Raw genomic sequence first — 27,529 nt, forward strand, 5'->3', positions numbered from 1 at the left:
ACGAAGAAGATGATGAGGAGGAGGTTGTAGATAGCTCACAGCAAGCAAGCGGAGAAACCGGTTTTCCCGACAGCCAGGAACTGTTTCTCACCCTAGACCTGGAGCCAGTACCCCCCGAACCCACCCAAGGCTGCCTCCTGGACTCAGCAGGCGGAGAAGGGACCTCTGGTGAGTGTACCTTTTAAAATGCTATACATGGTTTAAAAGCAAGCATGTGAAAGGATTACTTTGCCCTGGCATTTGCGGTTCTGCCTTTGCAAAAGGTTTCTGGGGAGGGCAGCCTTATTTCGTCCTTCATGGTAGGACACTTTACCACTCCAGGCCAGCAACACGTACTGGGGAATCACTGTAGAACAAAGCATTGCAGTGTATGTTTGCTGGCATTCAACCAAAATCCGTTCACGCGGTGGGAGGAGGCAAAATGCGACCTTGTAACGAAAGCACATGTGCTATGTATGTAATGTTAACTTTCAAGGTTTACCCTGAAAGAGTGTAGCCACTGTTTTATAAAATGTGTCTTTTTAAATACCGCTGTCCCTTTTTTTTTCTCCACCAGCTGCATGTGTTTCAATGATCACAGGATCTTCTCCTTCCCAGAGGCTAGTGAAGCTTAGAAAGAAAAAAAAACGCACTCGCGATGAAATGTTCTCCGAGCTCATGCTGTCCTCCCACACTGACAGAGCACAGACGAATGCGTGGAGGCAAATAATGTCAGAGTGCAGGAAAGCACAAAATGACCGGGAGGAGAGGTGGAGGGCTGAAGAGAGTAAGTGGCGGGCTGAAGAGAGTAAGTGGCGGGCTGAAGACAGGGCTGAAGCTCAAAGGTGGCGGCAGCGTGATGAGAGGAGGCAGGATTCAATGCTGAGGCTGCTGCAGGACCAAACCAGTATGCTCCAGTGTATGGTTGAGCTGCAGCAAAGGCAGCTGGAGCACAGACTGCCACTGCAGCCCCTCTGTAACCAACCGCCCTCCTCCCCAAGTTCCATAGCCTCCACACCCAGACGCCCAAGAACACGGTGGGGAGGCCTCCGGCCAACCAGCCACTCCCCCACAGAGGATTGCCCAAAAAAAAGAAGGCTGTCATTCAATAAATTTTAAAGTTGTAAACTTTTAAAGTGCTGTGCTTAAAGTGCTGTGTGGCATTTTCCTTCCCTCCTCCACCACCCCTCCTGGGATACCTTGGTAGTCATCCCCCTGTTTGTGTGATGAATGAATAACGAATGCATGACTGTGAAGCAGCAATGACTTTATTGGCTCTGCAAGCAATGATTAAAGGGAGGAGGGGAGGGTGGTTAGCTTACAGGGAAGTAGAGTGAACCAAGGGGCGGGGGGGTTCATCAAGGAGAAACAAACAGAACTTTTACACCGTAGCCTGGCCAGTCATGAAACTGTTTTTCAAAGCTTCTCTGATGCGTACCGCGCCCTCCTGTGCTCTTCTAACCGCCCTGGTGTCTGGCTGCGCGTAACCAGCAGCCAGGCGATTTGCCTCAACCTCCCACCCCGCCATAAACGTCTCCCCCTTACTCTCACAGATATTGTGGAGCACACAGCAAGCAGTAATAACAGTGGGAATATTGGTTTCGCTGAGGTCTAAGCGAGTCAATAAACTGCGCCAGCGCGCCTTTAAACGTCCAAATGCACATTCTACCACCATTCTGCACTTGCTCAGCCTGTAGTTGAACAGCTCCTGACCACTGTCCAGGCTGCCTGTGTACGGCTTCATGAGCCATGGCATTAAGGGGTAGGCTGGGTCCCCAAGGATACATATAGGCATTTCAACATCCCCAACAGTTATTTTCTGGTCTGGGAATAAAGTCCCTTCCTGCAGCTTTTGAAACAGACCAGAGTTCCTGAAGATGCGAGCATCATGCACCTTTCCCGGCCATCCCACGTTGATGTTGGTGAAACGTCCCTTGTGATCCACCAGAGCTTGCAGCACTATTGAAAAGTACCCCTTGCGGTTTATGTACTCGGCGGCTTGGTGCTCCGGTGCCAAGATAGGGATATGGGTTCCATCTATAGCCCCACCACAGTTAGGGAATCCCATTGCAGCAAAGCCATCCACTATGACCTGCACATTTCCCAGGGTCACTACCCTTGATATCAGCAGATCTTTGATTGCGTGGGCTACTTGCATCACAGCAGCCCCCACAGTAGATTTGCCCACTCCAAATTGATTCCCAACTGACCGGTAGCTGTCTGGCGTTGCAAGCTTCCACAGGGCTATCGCCACTCGCTTCTCAACTGTGAGGGCTGCTCTCATCTTGGTATTCATGCGCTTCAGGACAGGGGAAAGCAAGTCACAAAGTTCCATGAAAGTGCCCTTACGCATGCGAAAGTTTCGTAGCCACTGGGAATCGTCCCAGACCTGCAACACTATGCGGTCCCACCAGTCTGTGCTTGTTTCCCGAGCCCAGAATCGGCGTTCCACAGCATGAACCTGCCCCATTAGCACCATGATGCATGCATTGGCAGGGCCCATGCTTTCAGAGAAATCTGTGTCCATGTCCTGATCACTCACGGGACCGCGCTGACGTCGCCTCCTCGCCCGGTATCGCGTTGCCAGGTTCTGGTGCTGCATATACTGCTGAATAATGCGTGTGGTGGTTAATGTGCTCCTAATTGCCAAAGTGAGCTGAGCGGGCTCCATGCTTGCCGTGGTATGGCGTCCGCACAGAAAAAAGGCGCGGAACGATTGTCTGCCGTTGCTCTGACGGAGGGAGGGGCGACTGACGACACGGCTTACAGGGTTGGCTTCAGGGAGCTAAAATCAACAAAGGGGGTGCCTGTACATCAAGGAGTATTTCAGGCAGGACTGCACGGAGGGTTCCAATAAGAAATGGTGCACCTAAGTTATCGTTGTTATTGGAACAAGGAGGTTAGCCTGGCCTCTGATTGATACATGGCTAGATTTACCTCGCTGCACCTTCTCTGTGAGTGACTGCAGTGTGACCTAGAGGAATGAGTCCCCTAGACAGGGGAGGAGGCAAATGAGTACAAAACAAATCTGGTCTATTTCTTGTTTTGACCCACTCCATCTATCTTTTACATCTTTGGCTGGCAGCAGACGGTGCAGAAGGACTGCATGCCATCCACATCTCATGGCTGCTTGGCAGAAGATGGTACAGTACGCCTGCTAGCCATCCCCATCTCTTGCCTGCCTGGCAGAAGATGGTGCAATACGACTGCTAGCAATCCTCATCTCTTGCCTGCCTGGCAGAAGATGGTACAGTACGACTGCTAGCAGTCCGTATCGCCTGCCTGCTCACCATAAGATGGTTCAATAGGACTGACTGCAGGACTAAAGAGAATGACCTGGTCAAGTCACTCCAAATTTAGTCCCTGCGCCCATGTCTGCCCAGGCGCTCCCAGCCGACGCGGCCAGGAGCACCTCGGACACGATGAGGACGACTACCAGTCGTATTGCACCGTCTGCTGCCAGAAGGCAAGGGGTTGCTGCTACTGTGCAGCAAAGCCGTACCGCGTCTGCCAGCACCCAGGAGACATAGGGTGACGGTTACCTGAGCGGGCTCCATGCTTGCTGTGGTATGGCGTCTGCACAGGTAACTCAGGAAAAAAGGCGCGAAATGATTGTCTGCCCTTGCTTTCACGGAGGGAGGGAGGGAACGGGGGCCTGACGACACGTACCCAGAACCACCCGCGACAATGTTTTAGCCCCATCAGAGCGCTCCATTGTGACTGCTCTGGACAGCACTCTCAGATGCCCGATTGTTTGCCATTGCTCTGACGCTGGGAGGGGCGCTTACAGGGTTGGCTTCAGGGAGCTAAAATCAACAAAGGGGGTGGCTTTACATCAAGGAGTATTTCAGGCAGGACTTCACAGAGGGTTCCAATAAGAAATGGTGCACCTAAGTTATTGTCCTTATTGGAGCAAGAAGGTTAGCCTGGCCTCTGATTGATACATGGCTAGATTTACCTCGCTGCACCTTGACTGCAGTGTGATCTAGAAGAATGAGTCCCCTAGACAGGGGAGGGGGGGGAAGCAAATGAGTACAAAACAAATCTGGTCTATTTCTTGTTTTGACCCACTCCATCTATCTTTTACATCTTTGGCTGGCAGCAGACGGACTGCATGCCATCCACATCTCATGACTGCTCGGCAGAAGATGGTACAGCACGACTGCTAGCAGTCCGTATCGCCTGCCCGCTCACCATAAGACGGTTCAATAGGACTGACTGCAGGACTAAAGAGAATGACCTGGTCAAGTCACTCCAAATTTAGTCCCTGTGCCCATGTCTGCCCAGGCGCTCCTGATCGACCTCACAGAGGCGACCAGGAGCACCTCAGACATGACGATGACGGCTACCAGTCGTACTGTACCGTCTGCTGCCACAAGGCAAGGGGTTGCTGCTACTGTGTAGCAATGCCGTACCGCGTCTGCCAGCACCCAGGAGACATAGGGTGACGGTTACCTGAGCGGGCTCCATGCTTGCCATGGTATGGCGTCTGCACAGGTAACTCAGGAAAAAAGGCGCGAAATGATTGTCTGCCCTTGCTTTCACGGGGGGAGGGAGGGAACGGGAGGCTGACGATATGTACCCAGAACCACCCGCGACAATGTTTTAGCCCCATCAGGCATTGGGATCTCAACCCAGAATTCCAATGGGCAGCGGAGACTGCGGGAACTGTGGGATAGCTACCCACAGTGCAACGCTCCGGAAGTCGACGCTTGCCTCGGTACTGTGGAAGCGCTCCGCCGAGTTAATGCACTTAATGCACTTAGAGCATTTACTGTGGGGACACACACACTCGAATTTATAAAACCGATTTCTAAAAAACCGACTTCTATAAATTCGACCTTATTCCGTAGTGTAGACATACCCTATGATGCCTTAAACAAAACCTTTTGAAACCAACCCAAACCAGCAGGGGGCACCATTGAGATTTGCATGCAGGACACTGAAAGTCTGCTGTCTATACTTCTAATTCCCCTACCTCTCTAGGTGTCATGTAACAAAAATTAGATTCACACTGGTTCTCCCTATATTGGCCTAAACTCTCCTCTCCTCCCTTGATTTATCCAGAACCCTAAAAAGGCTAAATCCGCACCTGGAGAACATACAGATCATTGTAGACCTCTGTTTCTGTGAACAGATTTGCACAAAAAGAAGTCTTTCACTGTGTCCTAAAAATGGCAACACTCCAATTCTTCTTGTGTCTCCCATGTGATGTTTACACAAATGTACCAATATATATTTCAAATTTAAGGTGATAACCCTGGTGAATGATGTCCTTTCTCTGACTTGGTTTGAAAAGTAATTGAAAAAACCAATACATACCTCAAAAATACATGGTAATGTTATCTCCACAGAACCTTCAGCTAGTGTATCATGGGTGGTCTACAGTAACACAAGTACGAATTCAAGGACTAAAGACAAGATTAAAACATGGAGTGTAATAAACTTAATGAGAATCAAGATATCCACCTCCTTAAAGTCCTCTGCAGATTCTCCCTTGTTTCTGATCTAAAACTGCTGTATACTGTTTCTGTGAACTATTAAACGGTTGCTGCATTTCATATTAGAAATAATTCAGAGGAATAATAATTATAACCATCAATTTAGGCCAGAAAACACAATTTTCAGACGAAAATTAATTAATGTGAAATGAGACCCTGCCAAGCAGCTTCTGGGCAGCAAGCAGCAAAGAGCTGCTATTAGCATGTCTGAAACTCCATTGACATTGGAACTGTTCTTAAGTCCTCCATAGCCATAAATCAGTAACCACAGCATCTGTCCTTACTGGGTTCATCCATGCACTTAGTACCAAGCAATCGGTTATTTATAAGTTTTCACTTTCCCTGTCAATGTTCAAGGGACTTCTTTTGGGGATTTTACTTCCCCTTTTTAAATGCAGTAAAGGCTTGAACTGAGAGGCTTAGGTTGGACTTCAGCTGTTAAAAACTCTAAATACAAATGAACTTCCAACTTGCTCCGTAACCAAAAGCTGAGAACCAGGACAGACAGAAAGCAATTTATGGTGAAGAGGGGTTAGAAGAAGAGTCCCAAAAGAGTGCTCTAATGGCTCAATGTGGAGAATGTGGAGTAAGTGCAGCTTTGGCTACCCTCCAGTTTAATTTATCTTAGGCCTTGTCTTCACTAGGAAAAAAGGAGTATTTTGCCATATATTAGCTTTAGGCTTCCCCTAGTTAGCATTTACCTCAACCTGCTAACATGTGAGAACTAAGACTGCCCTGTCCACACTAGGATGTTACCATGCGTTAGCTAATATATGGTAAAACACCTTTTCTTCCTAGTGTGGATGCACACTTGGATTGGGAGATCTACCTTTCTATTTAGGTACTTTCTAAACCCCATTGCCTTAGCATCTGTTGCCTCCCAAACTGAAAGGATAACAATAGTCTCTCTTCCTTCCCAGCCTGTAAGAGAAATAATTTGATTAGTTTATAGGCAGTTTGCGTGCATGAGTGGGTGTCTTGGGTATCCATTTGTGTGTGAAGAAATTATTGAAGGGAAACTAAACTGAAGAGATGAGATTTACATTTAGAAACCAACTTAATTACATTGGTACAACTTTCTTGTAGACAAGATCTTAGTTCTGAATAGGGTGAGGCTTGGTGTCACTCATCTCTTGCAGAAGTGAGTTTCATCGTGTAGATCTGGCTGCTGTGAAAGTTCTGTCCCTCACACTCATGAGCCTCCTACTATTGGTCAACAGTTTCATTGTTTTTGTGGAAAGCATCTGTTGTGGGACGTCATCACTGTGGACACTGTGGACATCTTGGGTAGCCAGCGCCATTTGCATGGATGGTTTTGAATATCTGAACCGATACCTTGAAATAGACTCTATTCAGTGAGGACCAAATACAGAGGAAGGAACACTGGGGTGATGTGTTCACTAAGAAGACAACTGCATTTTGTACTGGTTGATGATTTTCCAGATGTGAAGCTTCATTCCTAGATATGAGTTGCAATAAAGGAGCTTGGAGGTACATTCATGGACACTACAAATTCTATTAGGCCAAATCTCATTTCTGCTTTTCCCTTCTAAGAACGGTTTTGTTTTTCCATTGCAGGTAAACTCAGCCAGGAAGAAATTTCTGTTAATCTACTCAGGAAGATAAAAACACAAATACTAGAGTACATTTACTTTTTAGTTGTAAAAGTATATAGATGCAAATTACCTGTCTCTCTCATGTTCCTGGCAATTGATAACGTGGCCCTTGATGGTGAAATCTGAATGACCCTAGATTAGCAATTGGGTTTCTAGCACTGGCAACAAAACAAAAATATAGAAAAAAGGGTATGGATGAAATGTAAATGACGATTCAAGTGTTTTCTTCTATGATTTGATTATGCTATGTTTAAATATATGTTGAATTAATCCGTTCTCAATCACAGACAAGTAGCAGAAAGGAACACATCATTTTACCGCTCATTAAACAGATTTTGGCAACTAGTATTCACACATTTCTTAGCTTTAGTTTATGCCCTTTTCTTTCTCAGCCTGTTACCCCGACAAATGCATTTCTGACACTCACATTCCCTCCATCCTTCAAAAATGGCTATCCCTCAGTCATACCCTCTTCTCTTCCAGGGAATACAAACCCTTTCCTCTAACTTTGGCTTATGTATGTACCCTCTGAGAATTTTAGCACCCTCACTGCTCTCTTGGGGGTGTGCCGAGCATAGCGTGAGCACTACTAGAAACAAGAGTAATGTTCAGTATCCTCTTTGCTATATGGAACCCTGAACTGTGTCCAGCACTCCAGGTTTGGTCTCGCTGACCCTGTGACCCTTTCTCATTTCTGCCTTATCCCTCTATCACTCTCTCCTTTTTGTGCTTTGATTTCTTGTTGGCTGAGCTGCTAAGTTTAGTTTTCTGTTATCATTGTTCTCCAGACCCTTCTTCTAATCAGTGCCTTGCTGATAGGGATAATTTAGGGCAGAATCCACTTTGTCCTTTTCAGTCCTATCCCTATTATATTATTATATTTTTCTACATTAAAACGCAAAAGTCTCTTGTCAGCTCCAGTCCCCATTTAGTGCCTTTCAATCCAATGCCCTGCTCTATGGTACCAGCTGTCCTTCTTAGTTATGTCTTCAGCAAATTTGCACTCCTTGCATATTCCCTTTTCTGTGTCATTGATATATTGTGAGCAAAACTGGGCCCAACAGCAATGCCTGCAACATGTTATTTGTCACTCCTCTGCTACCTGTTCTGTAACCATTTACTATAATTCTCTCATCTCTGTTACTAAGTCAATTGTTATGCAATTGAGTAATTCAGTTGCTAATATTAGATAGCCTTTTATTTTGCTGCTTCACTACTGTCTGTTCTCATTGTCACTTTCCAAAAGCAATTAATCAAGTGTGTTCAAGTAGCCTTTACTTTTGGAAATCCCTGGGTACTGTCTTTCTCTTACAACATACTGGTTTAAGAAGGTTTCAGAGTAACAGCCGTGTTAGTCTGTATTCGCAAAAAGAAAAGGAGTACTTGTGGCACCTTAGAGACTAACCAATTTATTTGAGCATGAGCTTTCGTGAGCTACAGCTCACTTCATCAGATGCATACTGTGGAAACTGCAGCAGACTTTATATATACACAGAGAATATGAAACAATACCTCCTCCCACCCCACTGTCCTGCTGGTAATAGCTTATCTAAAGTGATCATCAGGTGGGCCATTTCCAGCACAAATCCAGGTTTTCTCACCCTCCACCCCCCCACACAAATTCACTCTCCTGCTGGTGCTAGCCCATCCAAAGTGACAACTCTTTACATAATCAAGTCGGGCTATTTCCTGCATAAATCCAGGTTTTCTCACATCCCCGCCACCCCCATACACACACAAACTCACTCTCCTGCTGGTAATAGCTCATCTAAACTGACCACTCTCCAAGTTTAAATCCAAGTTAAACCAGAGCATCTGTGGGGGGCGGGTAGGAAAAAACAAGAGGAAACAGGCTACCTTGCATAATGACTTAGCCACTCCCAGTCTCTATTTAAGCCTAAATTAATAGTATCCAATTTGCAAATGAATTCCAATTCAGCAGTTTCTCGCTGGAGTCTGGATTTGAAGTTTTTTTGTTTTAAGATAGCGACCTTCATGTCTGTGATTGCGTGACCAGAGAGATTGAAGTGTTCTCCGACTGGTTTATGAATGTTATAATTCTTGACATCTGATTTGTGTCCATTTATTCTTTTACGTAGAGACTGTCCAGTTTGACCAATGTACATGGCAGAGGGGCATTGCTGGCACATGATGGCATATATCACATTGGTGGATGTGCAGGTGAACGAGCCTCTGATAGTGTGGCTGATGTTATTAGGCCCTGTGATGGTGTCCCCTGAATAGATATGTGGGCACAATTGGCAACGGGCTTTGTTGCAAGGATAAGTTCCTGGGTTAGTGGTTCTGTTGTGTGGTATGTGGTTGTTGGTGAGTATTTGCTTCAGGTTGCGGGGCTGTCTGTAGGCAAGGACTGTCCTGTCTCCCAAGACTTGTGAGAGTGTTGGGTCATCCTTTAGGATAGGTTGTAGATCCTTAATAATGCGTTGGAGGGGTTTTAGTTGGGGGCTGAAGGTGACCGCTAGTGGCGTTCTGTTATTTTCTTTGTTAGGCCGGTCCTGTAGTAGGTAACTTCTGGGAACTCTTCTGGCTCTATCAATCTGTTTCTTTACTTCTGCAGGTGGGCACCCTTTCTGGCCTTCTGAATGAGCTGCTTACATGCAATATATGCAGCAGAGTAACACCTACCTGCTTCACTGTGCAGGTCAGTTAATTATACATAAACACACACAGCCCTTTGTTACCTGTCCGTCTGAAGATCATTTCTCCCTCCTTATGGTGATGTCAGCTGCTTTTTTCCCCATTTCGGCTCTAGAGTTGGAGATGCCAGGAATATTTCTTTCTTTTCCTTTGTAAATCCAGAATATAAGTCACCCTTTATCAATGAGGCTTCTAAATTAGTCCAATGACTGTGACCCTCTGCAATGCAACATGCACACATGGTGAGCTGTTGGAGCACCATATCAATGAAAGGAGTTGTTACTGTATCACAACAACATTTAATTATACTTAATATAGCAGCAAAGACGTACACGGAGCTGTTCAGTAGATAATATGTGCCTCTGCCCTGAGGAGCAGCTTCTCATCATTATACTGCTATTATACAAAAGCTTCTCATTATTATACTGCTGTTTTATCACCAGTATCCTAACTCTGCCTTAAATATATTCCAAATAACATGCAGAATAAATTTAAATGACATGCCAAATGGCTTCCTTAATGAGAGGTGTATTCCAGGTATACATGGCAGAAACATGGACCTCTGAGTCTGATAGCTAGGATATAGGAACTCTACACCCATTGGGAGGTATTTACAGTAGTTTTATGGTCGCTTTCTGACAGCTCTCTGTGATACCACTGCAAATTGTGCCCACTGTGTCTCTCCTCTTTTTTGCCTTCTGCACTTCCTTCCCTGCAGTAACGCCCAATTTCCTCCCTCTTCCCCATTCCACCACTAAACTTATAAACAATTAAGTAGTTAATGCAGACACTTAAAATGTCATCATTGGCCTTTAAAGTTATCACCATATTGAGATTAAGGGAGCAAGGCAGTTTGCATTTCCCAGAGTAGTTGTTTCATGTTGTGTGAAGACCCACGAAGAAAATATTGAATCTAGTTACTTGTTTCACATTTGGAAGGTTCTCTTTGCAACCATAAGAGCTACATATTTTTTAAATGAAAATTTAAATTCTGTAGAATTTGAATATACCACAAGGTGAAAAAAGTATCAAAATCATTTTAGTCTTAATCTAGGACCACAAGAACTAAAATCCCTTAATTATAACCCTATGTTTTCCACATGACACCACTACAGGGCAGAGTTAAGAACATAAGAATATCAGAACGGCCATACTGGGTCAGACCAAAGGTCCATCTAGCACAGTATCCTGTCTTCTAACAGTTGCCAATGCCAGATGCCCCAGAGGGAATGAACAGAACAGGTAATCATCAAGTGATTCATCCCTTCGCTCATTCCCAGCTTCTGGCAAACTGAGGATAGGGACACCATCCCTGCCCATCCTGGCTAAAAGCCTTTGATGGACCTATCCTCCATGAACATATCTATTTCTTTTTTGAAACCTGTTATAGTCTTCACCTTCACAACATCCTCTGGCAAGGAGTTCCACAGGTTGACGGTGCGTTGTATGAAAAAATACTTCCTTTTGTTTGTTTTAAACCTGCTGCCTATTATTTTATTTGGTGAACCCTAGCTCTCATGTTCTGAGGAGTAAATAACACTTATTTACTTTTTCCACACCAGTCATGATTTTATAGACCTCTATCATATCACCCCTTAGTCATCTCTTTTCCAAGATGAAAAGTCCCAGTTTTATTAATCTCTCCTTATACAGAAGTCATTCCATACCCCTAATAATTTTTGTTGCCCCTTTCTGAACCTTTTCCAATTCCAATATATCTTTTTTGAGATGTGGTGACCATATCTGCACTCAGTATTCAAGATGTGGGCACTCCATGTATTTATCCAGAGGCATTATGATATTTTCAGTTTTATTATCTATCCCTTTCTTAATGATTCCCAACATTCTGTTCGCTTTTTTGACTATCGCTGCACATTGAGTGGATGTCTTCAGAGAACTATTCACAATAATTCTGAGATCTCTTTCTTGAGTGGTAACAGCTAATTTAGACCTCATCATTTTATACATAGATGTAAGCAGTGTCAGGATGAGCTCCACCCTGACATCTGGTGGTGAGGTGTGGCAAGTTGTGGAAAAGAACTTCAGGGGCCGATCTCATTTGCATAGGCACACCCACCACGCCTAGAATGAGACCATAGCTGCCCAAATGGTCACTTTGGCTGCTGTGGGATCCCTAATGTCTCTGTTATTGGGGCAGGAAGAATAAATTGTTATTACCCTGATTATGGGAACTGTGCTTGGAACTGTACGTGGCCTTTTGTTATGATGGAGGGATTCTCCATCAATTAAGTAGCACTCGCTAGGCAAAGGTCATGGGTTCCAAAACTCTGTGAATTGAGAGAGGCTGGGGATAAGTATTAATGTTTGGTGGTATGGGCCCCTTGGTGAGGGCCTTACATGCTAATTGCACTTCCTCCTCTCTCCACTGTGGAATATCAGAGCTAATTTTGATTTCATTAGAAGTCTAGTTATAGGCTGCTGAGCTCGCTTTGGGCTAACAGTGCACCAGCACTGGGGCTCCCCTACTACAAGCTGAATTCACCTAAGAGCTGAAATCACTGAGCGTTGTGTTAAGTAGTGGGAGAGCCTGACGATATATTGTGGAGCAGTTTGCGGGATGGCTAGAGTGCCTTGTGGACAGGCTGGTGAAGCAGTTCGACGCGGAGCAGTTTGTGGATGGCAGGAGCTGCTTGTGGGCCGTGGAGCTGAGCGAAGGAGTTTGTGGGCGGCTGGCGGAGCGGAGCACAGCTGAGCGAAGGAGTTCGTGGGGCAGCTGGCGGAGCGGAGCGAAGCTATGGAGCTATGGGGCGGTCAGCTTCAGATCATGTAAGGTGCCTCTTACCCCCGTCCCATCTCCACCCGGGTTGGGAGGTAAAGCTCTGCAGATAAACTTTCGAAAACTCTGGGGCTGCCCTGACCAGGGACAGAGATTTTTGGGTCATTGGACTTTTGGGACTTTGGGTGATTTGGGGTTGCTGGACTCAAGAACCTAAGGGAAAAGGGCATGCCCCAATTTGCTTGGGGTGGGGTTTTTTTGCTCATGGGTTGTGTTATGAATCCTGCTGGTGGTGTTTCCCCAACATAATGCCACATTGTTTCTCTCTGTTATTAAAAGGCTTTTTGCTACACTCAGACTATGTGCTTGCGAGAGGGGAAGTATTGCCTCTTGGAGGCGCCCAGTGGGGGTGGTATATATTTGTCCCAGGTCACTGGGTGGGGGCTCGAGTCGGTTTGCATTGTGTTATTGGAATGGATCCCCTAGATATTGAACCCGGCCCTTGTTGCTGCCAACTCTGACGGGCAGAAGGGTTACATATAGTTGGGATTATGTTTTCCAATGTGCATTAGTTTGCATTTATCAGCATTAAATTTCATCTGCCATTTTGTTGCCCAGTCACCCAGTTTTGTGAGAGCCTTTTGTAGCTCTTTGCAGTCTGATTGGGACTTAATTATCTTGAGTAGTTTTGTATCATCTGCAAGTTTTGCCACCTCACTGTTTACCCCTTTTTCCAGATCATTTATGAATATGTTGACTAAGACTGGTCCCAGTACAGACCCCTGGGGGACACCACTATTTACCTCTCTCCATTCTGAAAACTAACCATTTATTCCTACCCTTTGTTTCCTATCTTTTAACGAGTTACCAATCTATGGGAGGACCTTCCCTCTTATCCCATGACAGCTTAGTTTGTTTAAGAGCATTTGGTGATGGACCTTGTCAAAGGCTTTCTGAAAATCAAAGTACACTAAATCCACTGGATTCTCCTTGTCCATGCTTGTTGACCCCCCTCAAAGAATTCTAGTAGATTGGTGAGTCATGATTTCCCTTTACAAAACCTATGTTGACGTTTCCCCAACAAATTATGTTCATCTCTGCCTTTGACAATGAATGCTGTTTGAATTCATCAGAACTTGTCTACACGTAAAAGGCTGCAGCGGCACTGCTGCAGCTGTAGCTCTTCAGTGTAAATACCACCCATGCTGATGGGAGAAGTCCTCCCATCATTGTAGGCCTCCCCAAGAGGCAGTAGCTAGGTCGATGAAAGAACTGTTCCGTTGACCTAGTGCTGGTCTACACCGGAGGTTAGGTCGGTATAGCGATGTCTCTCAGGGGTATGGATTTCCCTGAGAGACATAGCTATACCATTGTAAATTCCTAATGTAGACCAGGCCTTAATTGTGCATTTCTTACCCGAGAGAGACAAGGTAAGTGAGGTAACATATTTTATTGGACCAACTTCTGTTGGCGAGAGAATCTGGTCCAAGAAAAGATATGACCTCACACACCTTGTCTCTCTAATATCCTGGGACTGACATGGCTACAACTACACTGCACATAACATTTCTTATCTTGACATCTTTGGATTTCTTTCAAGTGTAACCTTAACTAGGAATTTTGTGGATTTATTATGCTTCATTTGGGGATAATTATAATATCCCCATTAGTTATATTTTTACCCTTAATTTACTAATATGTATTCTCAAACTCAGTTCCACCTTCATGTAGGTTTTTTTTTTTGTCTGAGAATACATATATGACTCCCTTTTAAGAACTATCCCTACTATCTCTGCAGGAAAGTCCTTTCCCCTTCCCCAAGATCAGGGGTGAGGCATGCTGGATGGGTAGTGTTTGTGGAAAGCCTGCCCTGCTGTTCCGCTTTAGCTGAATAGAAGACCAAGCCAATGCCTTTCATCAGCATTAAATCTACACAATTTTTTAAAGCCAAAGATGATATACAATTTAGCTAATTAAATCATTTGCATAAAAAGTCTCACATGGAACTGCACAAAACTTGGCAGCTCTAACCATTCCCTATTTTCTGCACAAGTCAACAGCCGTGCTGGGCATTTGGGAATACCGAGGCATTGTTATGACAAAAGGCCAAAAGGTAAATGAACTCTAGAAAAAAGCATGAAATGTCACAGACATGGCCACATAACCGCATTGTAACAAACTGTAAAAAGTTCATGATTTTTCCCAAACATGCTGGAAATGGCCCACCTGATGATCACTTTAGATAAGCTATTACCAGCAGGACAGTGGGGTGGGAGGAGGTATTGTTTCATATTCTCTGTGTATATATAAAGTCTGCTGCAGTTTCCACGGTATGCATCCGATGAAGTGAGCTGTAGCTCACGAAAGCTCATGCTCAAATAAATTGGTTAGTCTCTAAGGTGCCACAAGTACTCCTTTTCTTTCTGCGAATACAGACTAACACGGCTGTTACTCTGAAACCTATAATTAAATCAGTGTGTCTAATTGGGATCATTAGGGCTTTTATCTTCTGCTCTCTATTGGATAAAATTGAGAGTCTCTGCAGTTTGAAAGGGTCTTATCTGTATTGATGAAGTCTGCCCCAAATATTATGAGTTGGTCTACAGACTTTGTGATTGTGAGCTGAATGCAGAAGGCCATCTTTTCCGCAGTGGTTTTTCATCTCTAGAATGGTCAGAAATTTCAGCCTTTCCTTCCAGACTTTGACATTTTCACAGTAACCTAACTAACCTTGTCCAGGAAAACCAAAATGAACGGTTCTCCCTCATCCCTTTCCTAGTACAAAGACCACACAGGCCTCCCCAACCCCTAAGGAACTGGCCAGTCCTGAAGCAATGAAGATGAGCCAATGTCCTAAAGCTTATTAATTGCTCTTAGTTTATTCATTGTACAACATCCAGAATCCTTCAGCAAGGAGAGATTAAAAGTAAAGATGTATTATTTATTATAGTATATTTATATTTTCTATTATACATAAAGGTCCTGACCATTCGTGAACATTAAAGATCCTGTGACGCTTTTTATAACATTATGGATGTTAACCCAGATGGCCTGGCCAACTTCCAGCTTAGGAACTACATCCAGCCTTCCTAAATGCCCCCTCTGCAGTTGGATACAGGATTCCCCTTCACTTCCTCTCCAAAACGGTTATGTAGTGTTAGCGTGTACTGTCAGACAGCAGCTGCCTTTGACCCCAAAGCAGATGCATGTCAGTTTTGGGTGAAGTGATCCTTGAGTAGAGCTTGTGTCTCTGTTTAAGGCTGTAAACTATTTGGGATCTGTGGCTAAAAAGAGCTCTCTGGAGTAGGAAGAAGAAAGAGCCAATTTAAATGCCAGATCATCATTATGCCTCTAATATAGCACAGCTGTGGGTCAATGGGTTGAGAACTCTATGTCTGCACAGATCTCACCTTTACATGGATTTTGAGAGAGTTGGATGTTAATTGATCCTAATAGATAATATGTTTATACTAGTAGATTTTATTTGAGGGAGAAATCGTAAACATTTGATATTCAACATAAGGATCTATGTGAATAAAAGCAACATTATTACCAGGTGAAAACGGCTGAAAAACAACAAGGAATGGATAGTAATGCATGTTATTTTTAATCACCATAATATTTGTGGCATTAATGATGCCATGCATATTATTATTATAAAAATTACTATTAAATAAATACCATTTGTTTGGTTTGGGTAAACCCCTAAACAAATGGGATATTTGTTATCACAATACTTTTTCCTTTTTAAAAGAAACAAGTTTTCCTGCATTGGCTAATCCTGCTACAGAGCCGTGCCAAACAGAAAATACAGCAGGAAACTCTGTAAACAGCTCTGTACAGGTCTTTTCTTCTCTATAACTTTGTCATGAAAAATCATGGACTCTTCTTTCCCAAGATAACTTTTTTTTTAAACAATAATTAAAGAGTCCTGCCCAGGCAAAGAAAAGCAATGTTAGTATTACTATTTTCCATTCATCTATTTCCAAAATATTGTTATTCTTTCTGCATTTAAAAAAAAAAAGAATTGTACATCTTTTATCTGCACAAGTTCTCATGCCAACTCATAAGCAACCCTACAGTAAACTAATGAGCACACAACAGAACAGTTTTTGTCAAGGAAATAGATTTCCGTTTCAAGCTTCCAAGGAGTTATGGAAAACTAAATCATAAAATTATTATGTAAGATACCTTGAAAAGATCCTGTAAGCTCTTCTGGCCTTTGAGAGACACCTGGATCAGTTGGGACACTACTCTGAAATTCAAACTTTTCCAAGAATGTTCTGGTGTCCTGCTAGTACCTGTGAAGAGCAATTTGCAGTTACACAACTGTTTACTGCTGCAGAAACGCAGCTTGACTGCTTCTGAGCTGTCAAAGTGGAGACCATATTTCATTCTAAACTAAATAAAAGCTCTTCCCAGGATTGCTGGGGATTTTACTATAACCCTAAAGGGGAAACTAAAAGGAGAAGAATCCAGTGAAAGATGCTTCCAGCGCTGAATTCAGAGTGTTGTTGGCTAGTATAGGAAGAGCCTGAGGAATCAAAAGTCAGCAAAAAGCCACAGCTGAGTTAAGAAGTGCACAGCCCAGTGAAAGATCAGTGCAGCCACAGCCAAAGGACTGGGCATTTGAGAAATGATGTTGCCAAAGTGTACATTATCTCGATGGGTAAAACAACTTTTTATTATCTGCAGCATGCCATATGCAATGATCTTGCTGGTGTAACTGTCAGCTTGTGCTGTGAAAATGGAAAGTGGGGCGAGGGGGAGAACAGGCAGTATTTGACTTCTGAAAAAATTCCTTATTTTAATTGTATCACTTTGAACATTTTCTAATTTGATACTAGTAAGTCCAACCTAACATAATCAGAGGAAGGCATCATTCAGTTTCACGTCTGTGTGTTCAATCCTTTCAGTTTCACTTTCCTTACCTTCAACTCCTGGAAATTATCCTCACCTCTTCATTATCTTTCTCATATTCATCATTACAGCTCTGGGACCACAGGACCTGTGCAGCACCCCCACACCTGAGCCATGTGGGTTTGGGGGAAAAGAAACTGCAGGAAGGAGCCAGCTTGGAGCGGGGAGGGGAGAGGAAAGGGAGGAGGCCGAGAAATTCTTAAGCCTGCAGGAGCAGATGCAGAAGTCGCTGGAACAGGGACTTGTGGACACGGATGTCAGACTCCTTTCTGCTTTCGGACTCTGCCCTTCAGCTGCTTACTCCAACAACCTCTGCCCCCTTCTGTCTCTTCTGCCTGCCCTGCATGCTCCCCTCCCTGCAGGGACTGTCTAGTACTCTGTACAGTGCCTAGCACAATGAGAACTTGTTCTCGGTTGCTCCTGAGGCAGTACCATAATGCAAATAATAAATAGTAACTCACCCAAACAGTCCCTTTTAACTTGGATAAATTATTGTGGTTAATGTTAAACAACTTCCTCTTGCCCCAAAAGAGAAGTTTCTGAATTCAAGACATTAAACGGAAAGAAAATTAGAAAAAGCCACAAGTTTACTTTACTAATTTCCTGTCTCAAAACAGCTTACAATAATAGGACAAACCTATTCTTGCTTTTATTAAAATATACATTTAAATACAAGAAGGTCCACCCAAAACTACAGAAGACACCTGTCCTGCAAGTTATTGATCACAATCACAAAACTGCCTATAACACTGTATAGATAAAATTGTGTTTGCCTAAGGATACAAACCAAAAGTCAGATCTAAAGCAAACTAAACTTTCTAAGGAACTGTGAATAACACAGGGAATGAGACCATACAGTACATGCAATGCAAAACAAAAAAGCAGATCAAACTTGCAAAGGCAAACGACATTATCTAGAGTGAATATCCTTAATCCTGGAAAATGAGATTTTCCTCAAATCTTACACGTGCTGGTTCAGCATCATAGAGATGCAGCGCTGAGAAGAACCAAGCCCCAATCTTGCAATTAGAGCCATGAAGAAGAGCCCTTGTACTCACACAGAGCCCCACTACCTTTGAGACCTAAGTTTGTATACAGATCCTGAGTCTTTCCAGGACAGAAGGCTTGTCTTTCTGGTAACACACAAAAGCTTGTAGTGTATTACCTTTTCGGGGGTGGGGGGGAAGGATGATGAGATGTCAGAAACTCAACACAAATTAGAGTCCCAAAATATCTGAGCTAGAGAGCATTCCCAAAACATGCCCTATTGTGACTCTTAGGCCACATCTACACTATGGGTGCTACAGTGCTGCAGCTACACCACTGTAGTGCCATAGTGTAGATGCTTCCTACAGCAACGGAAAGGGTTTTTCCATCCATGTAAGTAATCCACTTCCCAGGGAAGTGGTAGCTAGATTGGCAGAGAAATTCCTCTGTCGATCTAGCTATGTCTAGATTGGTGGGTAGATCAGCTTAACTATGATGCTAAGGGTGTGAATTTTTCACACCTCTAAGTGCCCTACCTGTGTCGACTTAAAAGTTAACTGTAGAACAGGCCGTACTCTTTTACACCCACTGCAACAAAAGACCGAAGCCTGGGCTGCACTTAAAACTTAGGCTGGGACAGCAAGGCTGCTGAGGGTCGGAAAAATCCACACTTCTGAGCACCATAGCTATGCCGAGCACACCCCTGGTGTAGATGCAGCTAGGGCAATGGAAGAATGCTTTCGTCGACCTAGTTACCCTTGCTCAGAGAGGTAAAAACAGTCTCCGGTTTGTTCCATCTTCACCACTCCAGCGCCACCCGAGAATTGAAAGTTTATCTGAATGGTCAGAAGGTGAAGCATGAAGTAGAACCAGTCTATCTAGGTGTGACCTTAGACCACACACTGCGTTACCATACCCACCTGAAGAAAACAGTGCAACAATCGTCTTAGCAAACTGGCAGGTTCGTCATGGGGTACTCGTGCTCCAACTTTGCGGACGTCAGCTCTTTCCACCTCGTATTCGGTGGTGGAGTACTGTGCACCAGTTTGGAGTCGATCATCACACACCTAACTGGTGGATATGCAGTTACATGCCGCCATGCGTATCATCTCCAGCACCCTGCATCCGACTCCACTCCCATGGCTTCCAGTTCTGAGCAATATTGCTCCTCCTCCTATCAGACAAGAGGCTGCCACTGGCAAGTTAGTGGAGAAAGTATGTGCCAACTCAAGCCTGCTGCTGCATAATGATCTTTTTAAACCACTAGCTGCGTGTTTGCTGTCATGTTGCCCATTATGGTCTCATCTGCCACGGCAGGATGTTAGGGCAGAAACACTCTGGCTAGAGGAATGGATATCTGTTATAATCCCCAACCAGTCCCTTGCTGCCAACCCCACAATGTTTCCACCTGGTTTTGACCTGCCCCATCGCCAATGGTCCCTGTTGAACAGGTTCCGGACCAGGCAAGGTCTCTTTGCAGCCAGCCAGTATCGCTGGGGCCTTCATGACAGCTCTTTGTGCAGCTGTGGTGCAACACAGACGATGACGCACATCGTCGATGAATGCCTGCTGACTAAGTTCAGCGATGGCCTACTGCATCATGCCATAGGCGCTGACTTCTTCTGGCACCGGTGGGTGCTCAACCCCCCTCCCCGGACGTACCCCGACTCCACCCCTGCCCACCCCCATTCCAACCCCTTCCCCAAAGTCCCCACCCTAACTCCGTCCCCTCCCTGCCCCTATTCAACTCCTTCCCCAAATCCCCGTCCTGGTCCCGTCTCTTCCCTGCCTCCTCCCCTGACCGTGCCACGTTCCCGCTCCTATCCCCTCCCTCCCAGAGCTTGCTACAGCTGTTTGGCGGCAGCAAGCGCGGGGAGGGAGGGAGGGAGAGAGAAGTGGAGATGCGGCATGCTCAGGGGAGGAGGCGGAGGCAAGGTGAGGCAGGGGGAGTGGGGTGGGGAGCTTGGCTGCTGGTGGGTGCAGAGCACCCACTGATTTTTCCCCATGGGTGCTCCAGCCCCGGAGTACCCACAGAGTCGGCACCTATGCATCATGCCACTGAAGATGCCATTGCTTGGCTAGATTATTATACACATGCTAAATTAAATAAGGGAGGTGAAGTTTCTACAGTGACGGAAAAAAACTTTCTGCTACTGTAGTCCACATCAACACTATGGGGTTACAGCAACAAAGTGATGGCCCTGTAGCATTCGCAGCGTAGACAAGTCCTGACTTGCTGCACATTGATCTAAATTAAGAAGAGTGGAACTGCATTAATTTGAACTGCATATCTTCCATCATGCAAGAAACTAAGAGATGTCAGTGTTCATCTTAGTGATCTCATGCATTCAGCTCCTCCTGCCAAGAGATTCTAGGTAAATTAATTAAAGAGTCAAGAGAATAACTTTATAGCAATTTTAGGGGATATATTTTTGAAATTAGCTATAAACCATTCCATGGAAGAAACCCACTAAAAATAGAAGGGAATCCTCAATCAACAAAACTGGTATAGGCTAGATAGAGGTGCCGCCCAAGCTAAATTAGGCTTTACTAGAGTTTAAAAATTCTACACCAGTTCAGCATTCAGAAGCCAGAAAATGCCAAATTAAAGTTGCAAGTGCAACTTTAACTGTGCCTCCTTGTGCATGTATGACATGCAGCCCTTAATTCATAGATTTTAAGTCCTGAAGGAACCATTCTGACTTCCTGCATACCACAGAATTTCACCCAGTAATTCCTGCATCAAGCCCATATCTTCCAGCTGAGCTACAGCATCTTTTTTAGAAAGACATTCAATCTTGATTTAAAAACTTCAAGTACTGGAGAATCCACCACATCATTAGGTAAGGATTCTCTTATCGGTATAGGTAATTCACATCCCCAAGAAGTGGTAGCTAGGAAGAATTCTTCTGTCAACCTAGTACGGTCTACACTGGTGGTTAGATCCGCATAGCTATGTCTCTCAGGGGTGTGGATTTTTCATACCCAGGAGAAACAAAGCAATGCTGATATAAATTCACAGTGTAGACCAGCCCACAGAGAGCTCCTTGGCCAATACTTTTAAAACTCTTGGGTGCAAGTCATCCAATCCTGATTTACACTACAAAATTAGGTCAACACACACTGCCTTGTGTTAATCTAGCTGTGCATGTGTCTACACTTAAATTTGTTTCCCACTGATGTAAGTGCCCCGTTATAGCAATGCAGTGACACCACTTCCCCAAATGGCATGGAGCCACGGTTGACACACTGAGGTCAATGCAGCGTGAGTATGAGTATAGCTGTTGCGTTACTTATGTCGACCCTAACAGTCCACCAGCAGCTGTTTCACAATGCCTGCCACTGACCGCTCTGGCCACAACTGTGAACTCCAATGTTCGGTGTGAGAGACCAGGAGGCCTCCCTCACTTTAAAGCCCTGCAAATTTTTGAAATGCCTTTTCATGATTGTCCAGCTTGGTGAGCACATCTAGCAGCTCTCCAGCGTTATGTGCAACCGCCAAGCTGACCAGGCCAGATACACACTCTAGAAATGCTCTGGCTTAGCGTACACAAAAGATATTGGATCTCCTGGGCCTGAGGGGACAAGAGGCTGTGCAAGCACAGCTATGGACCAGCTACAGAAGCGTGGACATCATACAAGCAGCCTGCACAGAAGGGACAGAGGTTGCAGAAGAAAGGGTATAATAGGGACCAGCAGCAGTGCCACGTGAAAGTGAAGGAACTGTGGCAGGCAAAGCACAAGGGCCAAGGAGGCCAACAGTCAATCCGATACCAAGCCACAGACCTACCATTTTTACATGCCAAACTGGGTGGAGATCCCACCACTACACTGCACACCACCGTGGATACCTCCAAGAAGCCGAGTCACAGGCCATTGGTGTGAACAGCGAGGACAAGAAGGAGATAGAGAAGAGGAGGAAGAGGAAAACATGTGACTGGAGAGGCTCAGTTATGTTGTGAGCCAGGACCTATCTGAGACTCCACCGCAGTCCAATCAGTCCCAACAATAAAGCATGGGTGAGCCCAATGCAGCGTAAGAAATCTTAGTAATGTGTATTTGTATTTCCCATTACAATGATGTATTGATGGCACCCCAAAACATGGGTGGTGGGTGAACCGTGGGCTTGGGAAAGCTAGCCCCCGGCAGCCCGCCTCCCTCTCCCCGGGGCCCTGCCCCCCCCCCCCAAGCCCCTTACCCCACCAGAGCCCATAAGGTCACCCCCAGCCCCAAGTGGGCAGGCAACGCGGCTTTCCCGCCCCAGAGTGTGAGGGGACCGGACAGCACAGGGCAGGCAGCATGAGCAGCATTTCCAGCCACCCGCAGTACCTGGCTGCAGGCCAGCCCCCACTAGCCTCAGAGGTAGCAAGGGCACTGGAGCCCTCCCAAAACTGGGGGGAGCTGGGAGCCCCTACCCAAAGTGGAGGCGAAGGCAGCTCCCTGCCCGTATCCCAGGCCCCCCGCCCAGGGCAGGTGGAAGGACCCAGGCTTCCCACCACTGCCCACGCAGCTCTCCCCAGAGCTCCAGCCGGAGTGGGGGGCCTTGGAGCCGCAGCCCGGCCATGATAAGAGCCACGCTGCAAGGTTTGGGGAGCTGTGGCGGACTCTCTACCTGCCCGCAGTGTGAGGGGCCCAAGCAGCCCCTGGCCTGTGTCCCTGCCCCCCGGATTCCCTGCCCGCCTGGGGAAGGTGGAGGGTCCGCTACTCCGTGGCTCCTCACAGCTGCCCACGCAACTCTTACCAAGGCCAGGCTGTAGCTCCGAGGCCCTCCCCCCTGGCCGGAGCCAGGTCAGGGAGAGCCGCGTGGGCAGATGTGGGGAGCCAGCATGGAGTCGTGGACCCTCCTCCTGCCCTGGGTGGCTGGAGAGTGGGGATGTGGGCTGCGGACTGCTCTCAGCTCCCCACACCCTGAGCAGGTGGAGGGTCCACGGTGGCTCCCCACAGCTGCCGGGGCTCCCCGGCCAGGCTCCACACTGGCCTGACCATGGGGTGAGGCCTCAAGAGGAAGAAGAGGAGAGAGGGGCAGGGTCAGCCTTGGCGAAAAGTGGTAGGGCCAGGCCCATCCATTTTCAAAAAGTAGGAGGGCTATGACCCCCTGGTTCTGGTGCCACTGGCCCAGGGCCTGAGCCACAGGGAAAGGAAGAGCCGCAGCAGAGTGCAGTGGGAAGCTGGAGGAAGCCTGGGGGTGGAGTGTGGGTGGGGCCACGCAGGCAGTTTGGGTAGGCTGAGCCTTCCGCTGACTTTGATGCCCGCTGCCCTGCCCAAAACAGGACACACCTATCAACTTTTCATTAATTTACTTGTGCTAGAAGAGGTAGTGGTACAACAAAGAGATGTAGCATTATCTGTACATTCTGCTACATACATATATCATTCAAACAAACAAACAAACAAACTGCTCTGCATGGCCCCCTCTCACCTGTGTACATGGGGGTGGTCCCTTGAATCCTTCTGAGAGATTTTGATGAAATGTTCATAGAGGTACTCTGCAATCCTCTCCTGAAGGTTTCTAGGGATGGCAGCATTACTTCTTCCTCAAGGGAAGGACACTTTCCCATGTTAGTTAGCTGCAACTTTGGCAGGCACCATTGTAGTATACAGGCTAGCAGCATACAGGCCCAGGCAGCTTCGGGATACCAGCAGCAGCTGTGTTCTCTATGCCTTTGTTACACTCAGGAGTGAGTTATCAGCTAAAATTAACTCTGCCTGTGGAAAATGGTGCCAGTATTCAGTGCCACTGCTTAGTACTCATAGTAGCATGCAACTAAACAATTCCCTCCTCATTTCCCTTACTCCTGGTAAGCTATACTCACCACGACTGGTGCTGTGAGTGGGGACGTGCACAAGCATTCTGAAGCAGAAGTGTCAATAAGCATGTCTTGTTTAAATCTTTAGAGGAGCAAGGGAAGGGAGCTCTGAATCTTAACTTTTACTTTCTGTTGTGACTATATTGACAATGGTACCTCTGTATGTTTTATCTGTAGCTGCTGCTGTTGCGGCCTTAAGGGGTTCCCCTTCCACACCTGTGAGAAGGGGAGTCAGATAAGGAGAAAAAATAAGAATTTGGGATGACATGTTCAGTGCAATCCTGCAAGCCCGTGCTGCATCAGACTGTGAGCACAGGGCCTGGAGGGTGAACACTGCAAACAATCTGGAGAAGGAAAGAGCAGACAAGAGAAAGGACCAGGAATTTCAGCAGTAAAAGGAGAGGGAGATGCACCAGGATGTAATGGAGCTTCTCCGGCAGCAAACACAGATGCTGCAGACTCTTGTGGACCTACAGGTTCAACAATCATAGGTTCACCTCCTATAGCAGTCCATGGAGAACTTATTACAGCATCTCCCTAAAGCGCCCTCAACATTCCACCTGATATCAGGGGCCACATATCTACCCCTACCATTCCACACCATGGACATTAAGGACAATCACAGCTTCACAGGCACTGACCTGTGAAAGCGATGGTTGCTATATGTATAGGTAAAATGGCATGAATATTTTTTCCCTTTGTTAAGGTCCGTTCCATTAATGTATTAAGTTTTTAATGTATTTGTTTTTAAACTGCACAAACTTTTCTTTGCACTGGTTTTGTTACTGAATAAAATTCTATTATTTGGAAATTAATCTTTATTAGTTCACAGCATAAGCTGCGGAATGCCTAGCAGTTCTGAAAGCACCCACTTGTTACTGTACAGGTATGACATAACTCATATGACCAGTAACGGTGTAAAAATCCTAAATGTACAGCAAGCATAAAAAAATTCATAGGTGAATTAACAGCATTATATTCATAAATGTACACCACATAATTCCTAACACGCCCCAAAAGAGAAGGGCCAGGTAGAGCACAGTACAACAAAATGCATTACTGTGGCTTACCATTAAAGAGCTCTTTCAAAGCCTCCCTGAACCGTATAGATCTGCATTGAACTTTTCTAATAGCCCTTGTGTCTGGCTGTTCAAACTCAGCAGACAGCTGCTCCACCTCAACCATCCATCCTGGTGGCAACTTTTCCCCCTTTGCTTCACAAATGTGCAGGACACAGCAGGAAGGAAGAACCATTGGGATTTGTTTTTCATCGAGATCCATTTTTGTGAGTAAACAACGTCAGTGTACCTTCAATTTACCAAAAGCACATTCAACTGTCATTCTGCACCTCCTGAGCTGGTGGTCGACTCTTTCCTTGGCGCTATCAAGGTGGTTGGTCTACAGCTTCATGAGCTGGGGGCAAGGGGTAGGCTGGGTCCTCCAGGATCACTATTGGCAATTCAACATCACCGTAGTTAATTTGCCATTTGAGCAAGAAAGTCTCTGTTTGTAGCTTTCTGAACAGTCCTGTGTTCTTAAAGATATGAGCATCATGGACCTTCCCTGACCGGCTAAAATTGACGTCAGTGAAGCAACCCCAGCGATCCACCAATGCTTGCATAACCATAAAAAAGTAGCCCTTTCTGTTGATATACTCTGTGGCAAGGTGGTCTGGTACCAAAATAGGGATGTGTGTGCTGTCTATTGCTCCACCGCAGTTTGGGAACCTCACTGCTGAAAATCCATCCACTACGTCCTGCACATTGCCGAGAGTCACAGTCCTACATAGCAGGAGATGATTAATGGCCCTGCACACTTGCATGACAACAGACCCCACAGTGGATTTTCCATCTCCAAAATGATTTCCCAATGACTGGTAGCAATCCAGCTCTGCGAGTTTCCACAGTGCAATTGCCACTAGCTTCTCTACTGCCAGTGCAACTCTCATTTTAGTGTCCCGGCACTGGAGTCCTGGGGCGAGCTCGGCACTCACATCCAGAAATGGGACCTTGTGCATTTGAAAGTTCTACAGCCAATGCTCCTCATCCCAAACCTGTATTACAATACAATCCCATGCAGGTGCAGTGCTCCAGCAGCAGCAGCTGCTCTGTGAATGCCATCAACAACCTTGAATTGTTTCTTTCTGTGTCCCACAGCAGCTTGTCCTCCAATAACTCACCATGTTACCTGCTCATTCAGTTCTTCTTGCAGCTCTACAAATACTGGAGGAATGCATGTCCTGTCCTTGTAATGCTTATGACAATAGTGGAGAGTCCGTCAGAGATGGCTGACAGCGAGAAAGGCTGTGTGGCTTTGTGGGATTTTTAAAAAAGGTCTGAAAAGTATGGGATATAAGTGACATTATGAGACGGAGACAGTTGCATGGCGGGAGGTTAACCCCTTGCTACCAGTCACCCCTGAACAACTCCTTTCTGCCCCACAATGTATTGCCAAAACTTTCCAAAAGACAGTGTGCTGGATGGTGTCAGGTTGCGCACTGGGATACCGACCCATGGAGCACTGCACTGTGCATTGACACAAGCACTCCTGGTGAATATGCACAGCGCTGACACAAGAAGCCAAGTATGCATGAATACAAGTGCCATACTAACTGTGACAGCTTTATGCCAACATCACTTGTGTAAGTTTGTAGTGTAAACATGGCCCCACTCCTACATATTTAAAAAGTTTAAGGTCAGGTCTATACAAAGTTAAGTCAACCCAGCTACGTCGCTCAGGGGTGTGAAAAATCCACACCCCTGAGTGATGTAGTTAAGCGGACCTAACCCCTGGAGTAGACCAGCACTAAATCAATTGAAAGATTCTTCTGCCGATCTGGCTACCATCTCCTGGGGGAAGTGGATTAACTATAGTGACAGGAGAACCTCTCCTGTTGCAGAAGTGAGTGTCTACACTGAAGCACTGCGGCTGTGCCGCTGTACCATTTCAAGTGTAGACGAGCTCCAAGTTTAGCGGATGCTGTTTGGCATCCTCCACAGTTACTGTTGAAATAGAAAGTATTTCTTTAATATTGTAAGATATGGATATGCCATGCCAACTCTTTACAAATACAGGACAGAAATATTTATTGAACACTTGTCCATTTTACCATCCCTGTCTAGTACTGGGCCTAGATCACTGCGGGGGTCCTCCAGTCCCGCTAATTATCTGATCACACAGGATTCCTTATCCCCTCTCCCTCTAACCCCCCATCCCTCCCTCCAGTTATCTATCCCCTGCCCCATTCCTGTCAACCCTTCCTCAAACCCCATCCACCCCTATCACTCCTCCTGCTTGTTCATCCTCTCCCCAAACTCTTCCATC

The 27,529-nt window shown here is 45.8% G+C and overlaps 1 long non-coding RNA gene across 6 annotated transcripts; it reads right to left on the minus strand.

The window, feature by feature from the left end:
- Positions 1–6,505: 6,505 nt before the first annotated feature.
- Positions 6,506–27,414, minus strand: LOC125626308 (uncharacterized). 6 transcript variants are annotated; one of them, XR_012666120.1, is made up of 6 exons: positions 25,276–27,414; positions 23,818–24,421; positions 19,319–19,593; positions 16,683–16,792; positions 9,799–9,973; positions 6,506–7,254 (listed from the first exon to the last, which is right to left on the minus strand). It is a non-coding gene; the product is annotated as an uncharacterized LOC125626308 (long non-coding RNA). The 6 variants fall into 6 exon arrangements; XR_012666119.1 differs by lacking the exon at positions 6,506–7,254 and having other exon boundaries at positions 8,661–9,973; positions 23,818–24,104; positions 24,212–24,421; XR_007353734.2 differs by lacking the exon at positions 6,506–7,254 and adding an exon at positions 17,873–17,950 and having other exon boundaries at positions 8,661–9,973.
- Between the last annotated feature and the right edge of the window lie 115 nt (positions 27,415–27,529).

Source organism: Caretta caretta, chromosome 26, assembly GCF_965140235.1.
Source record: "Caretta caretta isolate rCarCar2 chromosome 26, rCarCar1.hap1, whole genome shotgun sequence".
In the NCBI taxonomy this organism is placed as follows: Eukaryota; Metazoa; Chordata; order Testudines; family Cheloniidae; genus Caretta; species Caretta caretta.